General features: G+C 42.2%; 1 protein-coding gene across 4 annotated transcripts in view; it reads left to right on the top strand.

The window, feature by feature from the left end:
* ASZ1 (ankyrin repeat, SAM and basic leucine zipper domain containing 1) overlaps nt 1–19,206 on the top strand; it is a 1,559,240-nt gene that overhangs the window by 1,059,780 nt on the left and 480,254 nt on the right. The window lies entirely within an intron of this gene.

Below are 19,206 nucleotides of genomic sequence, written 5' to 3'. Positions count from 1 at the left end.
AAGAGGAGTTATTCTCAGTTGTATCCTCCATGGATCCAGTGATCAAAGATGCTATCACTGCAGCCTGGAAGTACCAAGACGTTGCCTGTTTTGCCTTTCACTTGGATCGCCACTTTTTTGCAGACTATAGGCTGAGTGGAAATGAGTCCCTAATCTTACATCCATGAGCCAACTAATGTGTAATTGTTTTGTTTCATTGTATGTCCCAGAGACCACAGCAGTTTGCTATCCTGATGCCTGGCAGAGAATATAAAACTCTGGACACATGGGGCAAGAGACTATACTCCTATTCCATATCTTCCAAATGCAGTCTCTACTTCTTCCTAATGGATCAAGCCTTGGTAGAAGTTGCCTGACTCGGAGCTCAAAAAAGGAAGCAGTCATGATGCCCTTTGGCTTCAAGAGTGGGCTACCATATGACCTGTTACCGATTTGATTGTTGATACTGTAGCCAGAGTCACAGGTTTAAATGACTGTGCTTGATCAGATGGCATGACTGAGACACTTTTTCAAGGAGTAGCTTAGAAACAATATTCTGCATGCCCATTTGAAGAGTACGGTTTAGTAGTTCTGTTTGAGCTGGAGTGTCAAGACTTGTTGAATGACCTTTTGAGAATAAAGCCAGTCCTAACCACTATACAGATATGATTTTGTGGCCTACCTTTTCTTGACCAAGCCATCCCCAAAAGAGGAATATGTTTTCTTACCACTCATTTAGGTCACTTAAGCATCACACAGTTTTGCCCCTAGCTCCACTGCTATCTTCTCAAAAGAGAAACCCTGCTAACCCTGTCACAACAGACCTGACTGATTTGGGTTTGTCCTGGTAGTGGTTGTGGGGGGGGGGGGGGTAGTTCATCACATTTGCCCGAACCATGAAATAGTTTCTGATGTTAATCTATGAGATCTTACAGCTTAGTTTCACAGTTAATAAGGACTCTAAGCAGCCAAACAAACTTATTGGAACTTTTGTAACAGCCCAAGACTCCACTAGTACTAGTAGAAGGACCATTGAAGTTGTCTATTTTTTGGAACAGGAATTTCAATGCTGCCTCCTCCTTGTTTTGAAAGGGAGGGATGGTTTCAAGTGCTGTCATGACATCAACAATTGCATCTTGTGCATCTTATTAGAGATGGTGGCTTTTCAGCAGGAGGTGTGACCCTGTTGCTGGGTGAGCATCACTTCCAGTAGAGTGCTGCTGCTTAGATTTCCTTAACACACAGAGCACATGCTGCTAAAGTGTTGTCCAAAAGCCTCACAGGAGAAAAATCTCATTGTGTTCCTTTACCTAGTGGTGAACTTCTTGACACCCATGCAGATGGACAATACAGTTACAACTGCTGAATCCTACACAAATGCACTCTATAAGCACTTACACGAGTGCATGGATCATGCTATCCCAAACAGAACCAAGACACTATCCTCCAAAAAAAGGAAGTTAATCTGGTGGTCCCCTGCCATAAACAAACTGTACAACAGAAGGAAGAAACTGTTGCAAAAAAAGAGTAAAATCCCATGAGTGGAGGAGCTCCCTGGTCAGCCTCAGTAAGAAGCTGAGAGATCCCTTATAAGATCCTCCAAAGCTAGCTACGAAAACAAAATCACCACCAATTCCAAGGACAGCCACAAAGCATTCTATAGCTATGTTAAGAATCTCAATGGCAACACCCAGATCTGCTCTGAATTACAGCACAAAGGCACAAAAATTACAGAACCAACTGATATTGCCAACATCCTGGCAGATAGGTTCAGTGCTAACTTTGCCCCACTCTCACCCCCTAAAGGGCCCATATCTATACAGGAAGAATGCAGAGTCCCTGTAATCACAACTACGCAGGTAGAAGCTGCACTCTCTAAAGCTAAAAACACAGCATCCATGGGACCGGACAACATCCCAGGCTGCGTTTTACTCGAACTTCAGAATGAACTGGCTCCCCACTTAAGCACCATGTTCAGTAATAGCCTCGCATCAGGCTTTGTGCCCACTGAATGGCACACAGCAACAGTTATCCCACTCCACAAAGGGGGAGCCACCACTGATCCCGGGAACTATCGACCTATTAGCCTGATGAGCCTGGTCTGCAAGGCCATGAAACGTATCATCATGAAACTCATAAACAAAGACCTTGGTAACCTCCAAACTCTGGATCCCACCCAGTTCAGGTTTATGAAATGCAGATCATGCCTCCTGAACCTGATCGACTTCTTTGAGGCAGTCACCAAAGCCGTAGATGAGGTGGTTCACACAGCCTATCTTGACCTCGCCAAGGCTTTTGACACCATCTCCCATTCTGGAATTATAGCTAAACTCACTAAACTAGGTATAAATCCCTACGTCACAAGATAAGTTGCCAGTTGGCTCACTGACAGAACCTACACTGTAAAAGTTGCAGATTTCAAATCTGACCTCAAAGCAGTGACAAGTGGAGTACCACAGGGTTCCGTCCGGGGACTTCTCCTCTTTATCTACCTCTCTGAAGTACAGGCTAACACAGAAGGCTTCTGGCTAATGAACTTTGCAGATGACTGCAAACTAGGAGCCATAGTCAAGTCTCCAAATGATGTGGACATCCTACAGAAGGGCCTCGCTGAGACAGATGCCTGGTGTCAGAGCCATGGCCCCAAGCTCAATGCCAAAAAGTGCAGTGTCATCCCCTTTGGTAAAATCTCTGTACCCATGAACTACCACATAGGCAGCAATCTACTTAACACCAAATGCATGATAAGAAACCTTGGGACCCAGATGGACAGTAGTCTCTCCTTTGATAGTCACATCGCCACAGTAGTCAGGAAGTCCTTCTACATGGCACCACCTCATCAAAAAAGGGTTCTCATCCAGGAAAAAAGAGGTCATTGTTCCCCTCTACTCGACACTCATTAGACCCATTAGAGGGTACAATGCCCCTTTTGGAATGTACCTCACAAGATATCTGCAGCAGCTGGAAAGGCCACAGAAGTACCTCATAAAGAGGATTACTGGCCTCGAACAAATGCCCTACACTGACCGCCTCAAAAAACTCCAGCTTTACTCCGTAGCATATCGCCTACTATGAGGTGATCTCTGCCTAACATATAAAGCTATGTCAAACCCAGAGCTGTTGGACATGCTACACCTAAAGAAATCCCAATTCCTCCGAGCTACATGCTCTAGGGACCTAAACCTTGTCACAACAATAAACAGGACATGCTGGAGGGATAGATTCCTGTCCCAGAGACTTCCCATACTCTGGAACAGGCTACCCATCTATGTCAAGCAAAGTTCTTCATTAGCACTCTTCAAGAAAAATCTTGATGAGTGGATGGGAAATAGGAGATACAGCCCGGGGATCAATTCTGTGTCTCTGCTCAACAATGGCACAGGAAAATAACTTTCTTGGGTGGCGTAAGCCAGGGAACCTTGTTGGCTAGGCTTACGTAGGCCCTTGGGCCGATAGCCTAGTACCTACCTATGAACCTATGATTGGCTTCTGATAGCTCTGTAGAGGGTCTCCATGGTGACATCCTTCCATAGAGTTAGAGCTTTTGCAGTTGCATTCCATTCAGGTGACTCCTTTGAAGGAGTGCCATAAACTGGCAGAAGTCATTACCAAAACCAGCATAGAAGATTGCCTTCATAGGTGTAGAGTTAGATAATCCTCATTCCCAGTTGTTCCTGGTCATGGACATGGCTCAGAATGTCCTTTGTGAGGACACAGGAAAAAATCCAACTTTAGACTCTACTGCAGCTTCAGGGTTTGATGTCCAACATAGTCTATATGGTGCATTTGTATATCCAGTGAAGCAGGTGTTTTAATGAACTATGAAGTATCACTGACTACAAAGCTACCGTGCACATTTTTCTGGCATCAAACTGCTATTAGGAACTCAGAGTGGTGAGCAATCCCCACAAACATCCTGACAGGCAGGCCAGCCATTCATGTAGCTAAACCCTTCAAAGGTCTTGACAGTAGGTGCTTTTCTGGTGAGGTGGAAAGTGCAATTTCTGCATGGTTGAAAGTATTCATATGGTAAATGGCGTAGTATCAACCAGTTTAGAGTTACGTGCAGTCTTCCTAGCTTTAAAGGCATTGGAGACAAAGCTGTTTTTGCAGATATTCTCCAGTTAGTCAGACAGCCAGTTTTTCATAGCATATCTATACAAAGAGGAGGCTACAATCTATGAATAGAGGCATCACACTCTTTTTTTTACATACACTAGGCAATGAACATACTTGCAAGTCTGTTTTAGTAATTTCTCTTGTCCTCTTCTGGATTTGTAGACACACAAGCTGTCTGGTTCCAGTCTTCAAGGTGTGAGACACTCAGGAAATCATCATGTTCACTTAAAAAATGCAGTCTTTCATCTTTTCTGCTCTGTGCAACATAGTAAGGGGAAAGTGGCAGTAGACATCTTGACATGAGAGTTACATTTATGCCTTCCCACTATTCCTGCTTATCTAACTTTTCATCACTGAGTTTGTTTATTATGCTGCTGTGTCTCCCTGGCTCCGGAGGGTCTTTTTCCTCTCTTTCGAGCTCCAGTCCTGCACTAAGAATTGGGAACCTTCCTTGCCTGGTCAGTAAGGACCCCTTACAACTAGTTTCAGCCATCCCATCTTCAGCCCAAAGAAACCTGCCATCCTATTTCAAATTCCAGTTCCCAAAGGAAATAAGAAACTTTCAACCTCCAGTCCTGCACTAAGAATTGGGAACCTTCCTGCCTGGTCAATAAGGACCCCTTACAACTAGTTTCAGCCATCCCATCTTCAGCCCAAAGAAACCTGACATTCTATTTCAAATTCCAGTTCCCAAAGGAAATAAGAAATTTTCAACCTCCAGTCCTGCACTAAGAATTGAAAACCTTCCTGCCTGGTCAGTAAGAACCCATTACAACTAGTTTCAGCCATCCCATCTTCAACCCCAAGAAACCTGCTATCCTATTTTAAATTCCAGTTCCCAAAGGAAATAAAAGTATGTTTTACCCTAGACCTACTGTTAAGCTGAACTGTTTTGTATACCTAGTGTTGTATACATTTCACACTACTAAGCCAGGTACCCATCAGCCATACCCCTCTCTACCCCATAAGTAACTAATTGTCTCCCCTTTGTATCTGTTACCTGAGCCATCTTTTCTAGTTATCTCTGTTTCATTTTAGCTTTTTGCTGTACTATACATTTTCCCATTAGGTGGCACACTAATCTAGGCTTGTGTTGCATCCCTTATCCCTACTCTCCCGTATTAAATTTTAGACTACTATTCTATTTTCTTGCTGTATCAGAGTACTCCTAAATTTTCCCCATCCATTTAGCTATATTCCTCTTACTCCACTCTACTATCTCTTAGTAACCAAACAGCTGAACTACCACACCCCACTCATCTGCAACTTCCAGGAGCTACTCGAGTCTGCTGCTCATAGATTGTCTCTGTAATTTCTTCTTTTATCTGTTCTAACCCGCTCCATTCGCCCTGCGGGCTCACTCGGCTCCCCTACCCTAACCCCAATTCCCAACCACCCCTAGTACTCCTAAATTTATACTTCAGACCACACCCCTTCACTTGTCACCCAGTAGCATACTGTTACTCATTACACATTACATACTTACACACCTACTTTCATACTGCTACTCATTAGTACCACTTCTAGAACAGTCTCACTCCAAACTATCTCTCTATCAACCCCTACCTCCTGACTACATTTTATCTTTTCCCTCACTATGCCCCTAAATTACACACCAAGATAGATCAAACTACTACCCATTCTATTTATACCCTACATCCTTACCTTCTACGCACACCTACATTATGCTGGATCTCACCTTTCCTTAAAACAAACATCACTACCAACTTACCTAGCCTCACAAAACCATATTAACATAACATCCTCAGCAACCTATCTTTTACCAAAGTATCATACGGTAGCCCATATAACTTCTCTCCAAGCCAGGAAGTCACAAAATATTTTCTGTAAACTCCTAAAGCCTACACACAGTCTCCAACTACACCTTCTACTACATGGTGACATTCATCCCAACCTAGGCCCAGACAACAAGGTCCCAACTAACCCCCAACTATCACATCCCTCCACCCCATACACCCCCACTAGAACCCCTAACTCCCTCCTTATAGCACATCTCAACATATGTAGCTTAAACAATAAAGTTAGCCAGCTACATGCTCTGTTAGACATACATTCATTTGACATACTATGTCTAACAGAAACATGGCTCAAACCAGTAACCCAAGACAATGAAATCATCCCACCTGGTTATAATATTTTGAGATTAGACCGTATAACCAAAAAGGGTGGAGGGGTAGCAATTCTGTACAAATCAGAGTTACAAGTTACTTCAGCAAATGTACAATGACCTTTAGATAGTGGTGCTGAAATCCTTATTTCTAAGCTTCAGGTCAATGCTAGCAAATCCATATACATAGTTTGCTCCTACCATCCTCCAGGCAATAACATCAACACCCTTGAAAGTACCCTCAGTTGGCTCTCTACATCCTTCTCACAAGAAACCATTGTACTTGGTGACTTTAATATAGATTGGAATAGCTGTACTTCTGCCAAACCTACTACCCATATAAACTTATATGGCTTTCCCAAACAATCACCACCCCCACCAGAATCCATAAACCCAGTAATAAAGAAAGCACCTTAGACTGGATCTTAGTAAATAGCCATCCCCTCTCATATAAAGTAGATACCCTCCCAGAATACATTAGTGACCACTCACTTACATAATTAGACAAAAGACCTTTATTCCCAACTTTAACTATCTTTAGAACTACCCGAAGCTAAATAAATTTTGTCCCAGTAGGCTTCCAAGCAGAGCTTAAGACTTGTGACTGGTCACCCCTAAAACATTTCCCTCTTGAGGTAGCAGGTATCATATTTTAACTTCAAATTCCTACAAATCCTGGATTACCATGCCCCCACTCACTCTATTAGAGCTAGGAGTAAACTTGCCCCATGGCACACAGAGACTAGGCATAAAATCTTATTGAGAAACACAATCTGGTCCAAATGGAGAACTACTAAAAACCCAACTGATCTTCAGAACTTTAAAACAGCTGAGAAATGCCACTAAAAGTCAATACTTTAAACACCAGCAAAATCAACACAAACCACAAAGTTTCTGGTCAGGTGTTAATAAACTTCTTCACCCAGGCCATTCCAAGACACCAACCCCATCAGGCTTCTCCCTTAACACTCGGAACCAGATTGCTGATGCTTTCAGTACCTTTTTTACTGAAACCATCCAATCTCTAGTGAACTCCTTATCACCTATTAGCTCAAGTCTGCCTTCCTCCTTAACTAACTTACCTCCTACCTTTCACTTACAACCAGTACTAACATCCCTCATCTACATCCTGCTTCAGAAACTTAAACCATGCACACCCTCAGCTGATCTGCTACCAGCTGAATACCTGCAAATTGCAGCAAAAGTACTGGCCTATCCCATTTCCATCCTAATTAATAGAACCATTACTGAAGGTACCATCCCATCTCTCTGGAAAATCTCCCACATAATCCCACTATACGTGTGGCAACTCAACCGAAATCTCAAACTTTTGTCCCATAGCCTTACTCTCTCCTTTAGCCATAATCATGGAAAAATGCATCCACCAGCAACTGCTTGAGCACCTTCTCCAAAATAACCTCCTAGCTGACTGTCAACATGGCTTTAGGCCTGTTCATAGTACTACCACTGCCCTCCTATCCTTTTCTGACTGTATTAACAAAAAGCATAATAACCGCGTGCTTTCTTTTGCACTTTTTATTGACCTCTCTAAAGCCTTTGATATGGTTAACCATCAGTTACTTATAAACATACTCAAATCACTCTCACTTGACACACAGGCATTACAGTGGTTCAAGTTCTACTTAGAAAATAGACACCAAGCCGTCCATTGGGACAATAACCTATCCACACATCTCCCTATCACCCTTGGAGTCCCACAAGGCTCTATCTTGGGACCTCTCCTGTTCTCTATATTCATTAATGATCTGAATGTAAATATTCCTCAAGCTACCTGCATACAATATGCAGATGACTCCACATTAATTTGTGCCACCTCTTCTTCAGCTGAAGTCCAGTCAGTCACCCAAAAAGTATTTAACTTAATAGAAAACTGGTTCCTTCAATGCTGCCGCCTCCTAAACCCCCCCAAAAAACAAACTCTTGCTGTTCACTCCAACACTAAAATCCTCCCCAGTAGATCTAACAGTTTTATCCAGTAATGGCACTGTCATATCACCTGACCTAACCACCAAACTCTTGGGAGTAATAATTGACCACAACCTTAACTTTGACTCACACATTAACTCAACCATTAACTCAGTGAATAGAAAAGTAGGTTCCCTTTACCGGATAAAACCTTTCCTTACCCCAGTAGCCAGAACGACCACTGCCCACACCCACCTGATCTCCACCCTCCTCTATGCATCCCCCATTTATACTAATCTATCCGAAAGCAGCATTAACAAACTAGTATCCTCCTATAACAACATTGCCAGATTTGTCACTGGCTCCCCATTTAGAACCCACCATTGTCAAAATCTCAAACAGCTAGGATGGCTGGAACTGCAAAACCAACTTAAATTTCAATAACTTAATATCACCCACAAGATTCTGTATCATCCCAGTAATACTCGATAGTCTTATCACCCCCCTACAAAACCTTACAACCCTTCGTTCAGCAGATAAATTACTAGTAACCATCCATAAGTCCCACAACAATGCAGGTGATTTTCTTTTTTCTAACACTGTGGGTAAAACCTGGAACAGGCTTCCCAGCAAACTATCATCACTTTCCTCACTACCACTTTTCAAAAAACAACGAAAAATACTCCTTAAAACTCAATGGCTGTGCCCATGTACTAACCCAAACTTAACACTCCCCTTTACTCTATGTCCTGTCCTCTCACTGTTGCTGCTTCTCAGTATACCTCCCTCCAAAATTTCATATATTAGGATTAGCAAGCTTCCTTACTTTCTGACTCTAGCCTAGTCTTACTAAAATCTACCTCTGAGTATTAACTGTGTATAACAAGCATTCTTCTGTGAGCATGTTTCCTCTATGTATATATTAGCAACTTTTTTTCACTTTGAGTGCAGAATTTTGAAATAACCTTAGTTCTTAGTTTATATCGTGATCTTGCTTTAGTCTTCAACATGATTGTCAAAACCTCTACTCTGTAATTGTGTATGTAGTAGTAGTGTATTGCTTTCTAAACCTCATCATGATGAAAGTTCAAACCCTCTTCTCTGTAAATATGTATCTAGTATTAGTGTATTGTTTTCTAAACTTTGTAGTCATCTTATTAATGCTAATCTCTATCACCCATGTATTTTTTATTAGCTTAATGCCTCTACTGAAAATGGACATGTATCCAGTTGGACTAGCCCGGTCAACAAATGTAAAATAAAGTAAAGAAAAAAGCTAACTTTTTTTTTTTTTTTTAATACTTGTCAGTTCATCTTTTCAGATTTCTAGTGATACAAGAAAATTAACTGGCCAAAGCCAAAGATGCTCTGACAAGTGTCCTGACAGCTTGCTTGACTTTAGGACTCAGTTGCTGTAGACTTTCTGATCCAACTAGATCTTCCTACTAAGGTGTCAGAAGTGAATGAGGCTACATGGAAGTATTCTGATTAGAAAGCATATGCCTGAAGGTAGAAGACATTCGTTGTGTAGGTGGAATGATAGAGTGTGTCATTCCATTTGGCTAGTGTACAGATTATTTGTAAGTGTCTCGGACACACATAAGATTTGTTCCTAAATTATTTCTTGATCACTTTTCATGCGTTTTCTGTTTCTGCCCTTCACATCCTTGGGGAATGGCATGGTTATGGCCCGGCACTGTTGAGTCAAGCACATCCTTAAAGGAGTTCTGCATCTCTACCATCTTTACAAGAAGCCTTACCCTTTCATGGTACTTGTCCCTGTTTTGACCAGCTAGTTCAAAGACATTGAAATTCTGGTATTAGAATGTGTTTCCTGGTGATCATGTCCTCTGCTTATGGGATTTTGCAGCTGCCTTTATGTGTGGGGAAGTATTGAGGGTCATCTTAAGTATGATTTGACCATTATCGGCCCACATTTCCTCCAAAAGTGGATTCCAAGTTATGTCTAAAGCAGTCCATTCATATCTTTGTCTTTGCCACTGCAGAAACCAGGCCAAAGAGAGGCCTGCATCCCCTGTCTATCCACAAATTTATGAAGATTGATCAGCTTTTCATTTATTTTGCCGATGGAAGGGAAGGTGCTGGTAGTCATCAAACAAATGCTTGCTAAGTGGATTTCCAGCTGTATTATTTATTTTATTTATTAGTTAGTTAATTTTTATATCAGGTGACTTGCTGCCCTTTTGTAAAACTGCTGTGGCATAAGGTTACTCTGCTGGAGACGTGGCTCTTTCCAGGGTTTGCTTCAAGAATGCCTCTTTTGCAGAAATCTGTACCATGGCGATTTGATTGTTAGTAAACAAGCATTTCATACATTGCTGTGTCAACTATGTCTCCAGGCTTCATGCTTCCTTTGGTATGTCCATATTTCAGATCTTTCTGATTCTTGGTCAATGAGGTCTCCTCTAACTCCTTGTGCTGTGGTGGATTTACTGTTTGTGATTCAACCCAGTCACAGGGTTAATTAAGGAAGGATCCCTAATGTTAGTCATAATGCATACTTACTTTCTTAGTACATTAGTTGCTGTGTAAGGGGACCTCCTTGATTGGTCGCAGATAACCTTCTACCCAACCCCTATGCTTGGATGTCCCCTTCATCCAGCCTCACTGTTGAAGTTCTTTATCAGACAAATAACTTTATATCTGTATATTACTAGTCAGCAGTGTAGATTTCATATCTGTATTTTTGTGCCTGACTTGCAAGAACTGTCCGTGTTTGTGGCCAAGGTAAACTAGTTGGTTCAGGAGCTTTGTGAGCTTAATGCAGTTAGCAGGAAGTCATTGTTTGTACCAGATTACCTGACATGACTGAGAGGAGGATCCCAGTTAACAGGTGGGGGAGTGGACCCCTCTTGGATCAACTGATGTGGTTAAAATTACATCTGTCGATCACTACTGCAATAGCCTAAACTATATGGTACAGTGATTGGACCAGCTGACAAGCTTCCAAAGCTTTATGGCACCTTCCACACACCCTTACCACTGCCCTGCACAATAGAAGTGGGGATAAATGTGTCTAGGGTGGCAAAATTTACAAAACTTCTTGATCCTCCTGAAGACTGAGCTCCTGTGCGGGCTTTGGTCAATCAAGGGTCGGCTAGCGCTTCTACAAGGTTGGGCAGATAAGTATCCTTCTTGATATTACCTTCTACATCATCTGTTTTTGTGAAGAAAAGCATTTCTTTTCCATCAAAAAATTGTGTTTGAGACGATGTCTGGGTTTTTATTGGTTGTCACTAAACATTTCACCTCACAAACATATATTTCAAAGTTACAATTCCCTGAGGGGAATTCCTTGAAAATATTTAATTTTGATGTATTTGTTAAGGAAAAGTGAACTTTTAACTCAGATTTTATAATTAGGGGCTTGGACATTTGGTCTTGAGGGTTGACAATAAAACAATAATTATCACAAAATTGTAATTTCCTGTCAGGATACATTACCAAGTATGCTAACTGTTTGCCAGACACTTTCAACTGACAGAAGGTCCTGGGTCCTTATAGGGAGTCCCTTGTTTAATTTAATTTTTTGTGAAGAAAAGTGTACTATTTCTACGTAACAGTGTTGCGAGGGGCCAGGACTAGTGTGTTTGGTGGTCATCACTAAAAACAGTTTATCTCAGAAAGTAATTTTTCAGTCAGGTGGTACTGCAGACTTTTCTAGGCTCACCCCTCTGCCTGTCATATTTCTTTTGTGGCAAGGACATGGATCTGGATCCTGTTAATACTGTCAATCTCTCCCTGAGCTTCAACAACAAAAGAATTATCCAGGAGGCTTCAGTCTTCACTCTGGCTTCCTTTTTGCCTCGTCTGCTGATGGGTGACTCCACTGGGACCATTGTTATTTCCTCCAATTCTCTCAGTCCCTCTGGTGTTGTCCATCAGAAAGCCACTAAGGACTGGGAGGCAGGGACATCCACCGTGGCTATTAAACTGCCTTTGCTCCTTGGGAAGCCACTAAGACCTGGGAGACAGACGCATTATCTGTGGCTGTTAAGCTGCCCCTTTTGGGTAAGGGGAAAACACCTTGCCAGCAGTGGTGAGGGGACTGAGGGATACCCTTTGTAAAGCTGCTCTGAAAATCTTCATTCATTAAGCCTCAGTTTTTTTCTGGATGATCTCCCAGAAGAAAAGAAATGTAAACCTAGACATTTTTCCTATCCTAAAGCAGATGATGGCAATTGGCTGGGCTTTTCGAAGGATTTATTTAGAGTTTTCAGTCTTTAAATGCTGAATCTTCTCTTAAAAGTGGAAAATATTTTTCCTCTCTAGGGTACTGATTCCCAGCCCAAGGAACAGGAATTGCACTATGTTTCTCTAGTTCCCTCTCCTTAGAATGGGGACTCTGAGGAAAGTTTTTATTCAGATTCCTCTCTTGAAGAGTTGTCTTTCTGATTCTGTTGCCAGAATGTAGGAGCTGTTTCAGTGGGAACAAAAAGAAATATTGGAATCTAAAAAAGTTGATATGAGTTGATTTTCTGCACACTGCAACTGTTCCTCCTGAGTTGCCAACCTTAGAGGATGCCTTTATGATGGCCTGGAGTTTGCTTGACAGTCAACCACCTGGTCCATGAAAGCATGATAAGTTGTATAAAGTCCCTAGTCCACAAATTTCTTTTTTTCTAACCATAGGTCAGAACTTGCAGTAATTTCTCTCAGTCAATTCCTACCAAACGACTTACAGCAGCTAGCCCTATCTCTTCTGACAGACTGGGAAAAAGCTTTGATAGGTGTGGATAGAAAGTTTATTTTTCCACCTTGACCCATAGAACAGTAAATTGTCAGGCTTATATGTCTAACTTTCTGTTGGCTTCCTTTGGCAGTTCTGAGGAAATTAACTGCTGATCTCCCTCCTTCAGATGCTAAACCATCTATGAATTCTGTAGTGTTGCCTGTGTCTCTGATAGCCACACATTCTTTAAAATGTGTTTGACACTGCTGATGCTATGTCCAGAGCTGCTGCCGCTGTCTTTTTGAAAATATTTGCCAGTTACAGTCTCAGACTTAACCATTGGATGTCAAAGCTTAGATCCTGAATTCTCTCCCCTTGAAGAAAGTGTTTTGTTCCTTAAGTGGTTTGACGAAGGGGGAAAGTAAATGCAAGTGGTTGTCCAGATTTTTCAACTTTCCTTTCCAAAATGCAATTTAAAATTTCCTTCCACTTCAGGTTCCTTTTCAGGAAACAGATTAAGCTTTTCTAACAAGTCACATCAAACAAAATAAAAAAAAGACATGGCAGAGAGGTTCGGAGAAGAAATGAGAGTACTCTCCGTACCAAGGATAGCTAAAGAAAGCAGACTGGCAATATGCACCCTCAGGTGCCCCCCCCCCCCCCCCACCTCTGGCAGTCCTGTAAAACTATGCCAGAGTCTTGGTCTTCTCTTTCCTGTGTGGCAAGGCTATGGATCTGAATCACTATAACACTTCCAGAGTAAGTATCACCCTGTTGTTACTGCTCTTTCTAAGAAACCTTTTAGCTCAAGCTAAGAAAGCTTTGGGGTATTTTGTATAGAATGAACTGTAGTTTCAATGATCTTGCATTATAACAGGCCTCTATGTCACACCAAATTGGCCTATCACACAGATGGGCATTTAGTTGCAATGATGTTACATTGCAATAAACCTTTGTGTACGGCTGGTCTCAGTTGAAATGGTGTCACCTGATCCCCCCTCCCTGCACAGATCTCCCACCCCCAGCATGGCTTCCCTACATTATACAGATTAGTATTTTCTTTCTTTTTTCACATTTTTCCTTTTTCCTTCTTTTTCCTGAAGCCATGTTTTTTTTCCCAGTTGCTGTGATGTACATTGTAGACCCTTCAAAACAACATTGTCATGTAATGAAAAACTGACTAAGGAAAGAAATTTCTGTTTGATGTGTTTTATAGGTTCATAGGTAGGTACTAGGTCATTTGCCCAAAGGCATTTATAAGCCTAGCCAGAGTGTGTCGGCTTTTGCCGCCCCATTGATTAATTAACTGATACTCTGTCAAGCAGAGCCAATGAAGTGATCCCAGGGGTGTATTTTCTGTTACCCATCCACTCGTCAAGGTTTCTCTTGAAGAGGGTTAGCGAGGAGCTCTGCTGACTGTAGATTGGGATCTTGTTCCAAAGCATGGGAAGTCTCTGGGACAGGAATCTATCCCTCCAGCATGTCCTATTTATTGTTGTGGTGAGGTTTAGATCCCTAGAGCGTGTGGCTCGAGGGGATAAGGTTTTGTTTAGGTGGAGCATGTCCATCAATTCTGGGTTGGACATGGCCTTGTATGTCAGGCAGAGATCACCTCTGAGTAGGCGGTATTCAACCGAGTACAGCTGGAGTTTCTTCACTCGAGCTGCATAGGGCATCTGTTTGAGGCCATTGATCCTCTTGGTGAGGTACTTCTGTGGTCTTTCCAGCTGTTGCAGGTGTCTTGTAAGGTACATCCCAAATGGGGCGTTGTACTCTAAGATGGCTCTGATGAGTGATGAGTAGAGGGGCACAATGACCTCTTGATCTGGATGCAAACCTTTTTGTGATTAGGTGGGCCATGTAGAAGGATTTTATAACCACTTTGGCAATGTGATTATCAAAGGTGAGATTACTATCTACTTGGATCCCCAGATCCCTTATTACGTCTTCCGTATTTAGGGGACTACCACCTATGTGGTAGTTTGTGGGTACTTGTTTTTTTCCAAAGGGGATGACTATGCACTTTTTGGTATTTAGCTTGAGGCCATGATTTTGACACCAGGTATCCGTCTCAGTGAGATCCTTTTGAAGGATGTCTGTGTCAGCCAGAGAGTCAATTATAGCCCCTAGTTTGCAGTCATCTGCGAACTTGGTCAGCCATTGTCCTTCTGTGCTTGCCTGTACCTCTGATAAGTATATGCCAAACAGGAGGGGTCCTAGGACTGAGCTCTGGGGAATGCCACTTGTAACCGGTTTAGAGTTGTACCTAGCTCCCGCAACTCTCACCAAGTGGGTTCTGTCCATGAGCCAGTTGGCAACCCATCTTGTGACGTAGGGGTTTATGTTCAGACTGGTAAGCTTGTCTATAATACCAGAATGTGGAATGGTGTCGAAGGCCTTAGCGAGGTCTAGGTAGGCTGTGTGTACCACCTTTCCCTTGTCTATAGCCTTGGTAACTGTCTAAAAGAAGTCCACTAGGTTTAGGAGGCATGATCTGCCGTTAACAAAGCCAAACTGGGTAGGGTCCACCAGGTCTAGGAGGGCATGATCTGCCCTTAACAAATCCAAACTGGGTAGGGTCCAGTATTTGAAGGTTCCCAGTGTCTCTGTTAATGAGTTCCATGATGATGTGCTCCATAGCCTTGCAGGCCAAGCTAGTCAGGCTTATAGGGCAATAGTTCCCTGGGTCTGATGTGGCTCCACGTTTGTGGAGCGGAATAACCATTGCTGTGCGCCACTGTATGGGTATGTAGCCTGTGGAGAGGCTGAGTTTGAACAGTTTGTTTAGGTGAGGGGTTAGTTTGTCTTTGAGCTCGTGTAGGACGCAGCCTGGGACACAGGCCAGTCCCATTGATGCTGTGTTTTTGGCTTTGGAAAGGGCTGTTTTAACCTGAGTGTCTGTGATTTCAGGGACTCTATATTCTTATGGTATGGTTATAGACCCTTTTGGGGGTGAGAGGGGGGGTGAAGTTTGCGCTAAACCTGTCTGCCAGGATGTTGGTGATATCGGTCGGTTCAGTGTATTTTGTGCCATTCTGCACTAACTCAGAGCAGATCTGAGCATTGCCACTTAGATTATTGACATAGCTAAAGAATGCCTTGTGGTTATCTTTGGAGTCCTTGGCAATTTTTCTTTCAAAGCTCGCCTTGGATGATTTTATGAGGGTCATAGTTTCTTGCTGATACTGATCAGGGATGTCTTCCCTTCTTGGGATTTTACTCTTTTCTGTACTAGTTTCCTCCTCCTATTGTATAGCTTGTTTGTGGCAGGAGCCCACTGGACTGGTTTCCTTTTCTTGGAGGAGTGAGTCTTGGGTTTGCTTGGGATGGCATGATCCATGCATTCTTGTAGCTGCCCGTAGAATGCATTAGATTTTGCAGCTTGGACTGTTATCCTTCAGCATGGGGGCTTTGAAACTTTCCACCTCAATCTTATGTCTTGCATCTTTTCAACATACCTTAGCTGGCCAAGATTGTACAGTAATAGCTGTGTAGAAAATAAGTGAATGAAGTTGGGTTGTGGAGGTTGCCAGTCTTCCAGAAACCATGCAGTCACTTATAGATGCTGTGAGGTGCATTTTTCCCACCTTTTCATCCAGTGATGACCTGAGCAGAAATCATGAGGGAAAAAAATATTCAGTCTTGTTTTTTATTTAAAAAAAAAAAAAAGTTGTGTTCAAGGCCTGATGTTCAAAGTTGACAGAGTAGTAGCTCACAATAAAATGAGAGGGCAAATGTTTGCAAGGATTCATAAGTCCTGTCTGAGAATGGTTACCCACCCCCCACCTGAAAAAAAAGACAGATAACTTGTATGTATCCCTCTGGTGTTAGGGATGAAAGTGAAGACTCAAATTGGCTACACTCCTATATTTCAAGTGGCTTTTGTCATAAACATATGCAGCATGTCCCCTCACCCATATGATCAAAACATAACCACCTTCTGTGTACCTTTCTGATGTCAGACTGAAAGAAAACTTAAAAGAATAAATAGAACACAGTAGTACATTTCAGCTTATTGCTGAAAGAGATACAATATTCTGAATCTGGACAGGAAGATCCACTGAGCACAGAAAAAGTCATCAGGGATCTGGGGACCCAAGTTGACAGTAGCCTTTCGTTTGACACTCATGTTGCTAAAGTAGTTAGGAAAACCTTCTATATCGCCCACCTGATCATGAAGGGATTCACATCTAGATCAAGGGAGGTCATCGTCCCCCTGTACTCATCACTCATTAGACCTATGATTGAGTACAATGCCCCGTTCGGAATGTATCTGACCAGACACCTGCTGCAGCTTGAAAGGCCCCAAAAGTTCCTCACCAAAAGGATAAAGGGTCTCAAAAATATGTCTTATGCTGCCCGACTGAAAGAACTCCAGCTCTATTCAGTCTCATACCGCTTGCTCAGAGGTGACCTGTGCCTGACATATAAGGCCATGTCAAACCCAGATTTGATGAATATGCTTCACCTCAAAAAATCTAGATCCCTCAGAACCACAAGGGCGGGAGACTTAAACCTTGACATGGTTATAAATAGAACGTGCTGGAGGGACAGATTCATCACCCAGAGACTCCCTATTCTGTGGAACAAAATCCCGGTACATGTGAGGCAGAGCACCTCGCTGGCCTTGTTCAAGAGGAATCTTGACCAATGGATGGGAGATCGCAGATATACCCCAGGGATTACTTCAGTGTCACTGCTTGACAGAGGCACAGAAAAATGATAGGCATAGTTTTTATTCAAACTAAAGGGGTGGCGAAAGCCACATAACTATGGGCTAGGCTTATAAATGCCCTTGGGCAGATAGCCTAGTATGAACCTATGAACCTAAGAGACAGATGTTTTCTCCACAGATTTCTAGGGTTACCACCTGTCCCACTTTGCAAGGGACAGTCCCTCTTTGGACAGTTGTGTCCTGCAAAGAATGTGTAAAAATGGCAAATGTCCCGAGATTTTAGAGCAAAATTATTTCCTATATTTTATGTAAAAGTTGTATAAAACAGTTATTCTGCATCTGAAACACCTAGATATTATAAGAAACAGAATAAACAACTAAAATGCTATAAGAATAAGCTTTTATTTAGAAAAAAAGTGAAGTTTTATCCTTTGTACTGGCCATGGGTATGTTTCAGCCTGAAAAATCTGACTTCTGTACCAAAAATGTCCCACTTTGGACATTTGAAAAGTTGGCAACCCTGCAGATTTCTGATTCAGACTCTGAGAAGAGCTCACTTTCTGATTCTGCTGGTGGCGGTTTCTCTTTCTCTATTACCATTTCCAGAATGGCCCAGTGTTTTTAGTCTGATAACACTGAGGTTTCTCAGTCTCTCAGAAAATACCATGAGCTGCTAAAAAAGGAATTTCCAGAACCTTTACCTATTCCTCCAGTTCTGTCAGCTTTGGAGGATGTGTGTGTTACTGCCTGCAGTTTTCCTGACGGCCAGTCAGCTGCCCTAAAAAGGCAGATAAGATGCAAGTCCCTCAATCGTAAGTTTTTGCATACTTTTCCCAAACCTGACCCAGCAGCTGTAGCTTTAGTTAATCCTACTGCTGCTAAATATTTAGTTAATTCCAATCCTACTCTTTCTAGTAATAATGGGAAGATTATTGGAAAAAAGTGTATTCTTCTGCAGCTTTGATTATTAGAATTTTGTATTGTCAGGCTATTTTTTTTCTGACTAACAAAGTATGAATAATGTTTTGTAGTTTTTTCTTGTGACGTAAAATATGCTTTAAATAGTTTAGTTTACAGTATGCGTATGATTCACTTGAAAACTTAAAGGGCATTCATCACTGGTACTATGTTGAAGAGGTTTGCATGGCTGAATTGTCAGAGCCTCCAAGATGTTAAAAATGAGAATTTTAAATTCTCCTTTGGATAGAGATGTAAACAGTCTCAACAAAATGCAGGTAAACACAAGTTTTGAGAAGAAATAGCAAGGGGGTTCCAGAATGAATTCAGCCCCCCCCCCCCCCAAACCCAAGAACCTTCTCAGCCACCCATCCACCCCCACTACCACCCCTGGCAGTCCCTCTTCCTTTCGCAAAAGTCTAAATCTCCACTTTTCTGGGTTCTTGATCGTTCATGAAGGTTACAGATGGCAGTGGAAGGGAATTCCTCCTTTCCATGTAGTAATCCCTCATTTACTAGATAAGACGCTCTTAATTTTCACATGTCTTTCTTCACATGCTTAGTCTGCATGTCCTCCCTGTGTTCATGTGGGTTTCCTGCCTGTGTTCATGTGGGTTTCCTCCCACAATTTGAAGACATAGTAAGTGAATTGGACACTATAAATTTGGCCATAGGTGTTAGTGTGCATGTGAGTGTGTTTGTAGAATAACTATCAATGCAGGGCTAACC

The sequence above is a fragment of the Protopterus annectens genome, chromosome 11.part0, assembly GCF_019279795.1.
Source record: "Protopterus annectens isolate FY-2018-M chromosome 11.part0, PAN1.0, whole genome shotgun sequence".
Taxonomy (NCBI): Eukaryota; Metazoa; Chordata; order Ceratodontiformes; family Protopteridae; genus Protopterus; species Protopterus annectens.
This window is presented reverse-complemented; position numbering and strand designations above follow the sequence as displayed.